The sequence below is a fragment of the Sinocyclocheilus anshuiensis genome, unplaced genomic scaffold, assembly GCF_001515605.1.
Source record: "Sinocyclocheilus anshuiensis isolate Anshui unplaced genomic scaffold, SAMN03320099.WGS_v1.1 scaffold579, whole genome shotgun sequence".
NCBI lineage: Eukaryota > Metazoa > Chordata > Actinopteri > Cypriniformes > Cyprinidae > Sinocyclocheilus > Sinocyclocheilus anshuiensis.
This window is the reverse complement of record NW_015551075.1, coordinates 3,018,953-3,020,546: the sequence shown is the minus strand read 5'-3', so window position 1 is coordinate 3,020,546 and position 1,594 is coordinate 3,018,953. Positions and strand designations below refer to the sequence as shown.

At 39.3% G+C, this 1,594-nt stretch overlaps 1 protein-coding gene across 1 annotated transcript in view; it reads right to left on the bottom strand.

Annotated features, from left to right (window-relative positions):
* The window catches only part of LOC107662328 (NT-3 growth factor receptor-like), a 98,682-nt gene that overhangs the window by 4,658 nt on the left and 92,430 nt on the right, over positions 1 to 1,594 (bottom strand). The window lies entirely within an intron of this gene.

The window sequence follows — 1,594 nt, the reverse complement described above, 5'->3', positions numbered from 1 at the left end:
AGTGACCTACAGCTTGTAGTTTAAATGGTGTTAGAGTTACTGGATACATTCAAGTGAATTGCTAATTGCTAATTTAAATGAGTTGAATAACAGTGATCTTAATAATGGACTTACAGGAGAGACACACACACACACACACATTCTGGCCCTTAAATAATGTAAATTACTTTCAAATCCCTCATTAAGACGAGCAACTAAAATTGGTTAAACAATCATTCAAACCTCAATCCACTGTATCACCTTGGGCTTTGTGGTTGAGACTGGAGCAATTAGCTTTGTCGGTTTGAAAATTGATAAGCCCATTAGGCAATAAAAGATTGAAAGTGGAATGAGAAGAATCTCTCATGCTGATTGCCTATTTCCGTTCTGTCAGCGTGGTGTGGGTTTCAGGAAGAAGGCAACATGCTTTTTTTTTTTCTTTATTTTGGTAGTTTGTAAACTGGATTACGGGTTAGTCTGTGGCTCAGTGGCAGAGGGCTAGATTGGATTATGGGTATGAAGAGCAAAGCAGCATGGTGGAGAATGGATTACAGCCCCACTAGAGCTACTCTCTGGCCATTTAATCTTTTATACTTAGTAACAGGGGAAGCATATTCATGTATCCATGACCGATAACGGATTTCTCCAACCTTTCAAAACACTTGGCTGAATTACAAGTAAAAACGGACCTTTTGAGAGTTCAGAAAGAAAACCTTGCCGATGTGATGACATTTAATGTCATGAGTGGTTTATTTACAGGGTGTTAAAAACCAAAATGACAGGGTGACCTGTACATTTCACTTGCTTATAGCGTGTAATCAGCTATTTGCGGTGAAGAAAACCCAAGACGACATCTAAGACAATCCGCAGCGTGTTTGTGGGATCAAGCCTGCGTTGTGATTTTCCCTGAATCCGTTTTCTGTACAACCATCAGTGCCTCTAAACAAAGTTATCAAAAACATCTCATGCAAAAAGATACTCGGCAGGCCATTAGGTGACAGGATGTCGATGTGCCACTTATAACATCTTGACGAAGGCGGTTGAATTGGTCACTGATGAAAGTACCTCAATCTCTCTTCCAGTCATGCTCCATTCCTGTGGCCAGACGCTCGAGCCCCAGAGGACAACAAACGTCAATATGACTCGCCATGTGTGGATTACGTGCTTGGCAGGATCCGCTATTTATAATCACTTGACACAGTGAATGTGTCCAATGCGGTAATCATTTCGTAACCTCTCTGCTTTGTCAATACTGCAGACTGTGCGTAAGTGTGTGTATGTGCGGCTGATAAAGATGTTTCTGGCCTTCAGCTTATGACTGGCTTGAATACAAAGACTCTCGAATTTCCAAATTCCAAATCCAATTTCTCAGTGGAACATTTTGTAATCCTCAGCATTTAACTTGATCTAATATGTTGCTATTTTTAGAACAAATAAAGGAAAATAATTTTGGACTATTTATTGATTGGTATTGTAAATGGAAAATAACCACAGACTTAATGTTGTGTTTTGGTCATTTTGACCTAGAGAGGAATTTTCATTTTCCAAAGTTTTGATAATTTTTGTACTTTTCCCCACCATGATACACTTGTGGTGTTCTTGGTCAAAAATGACT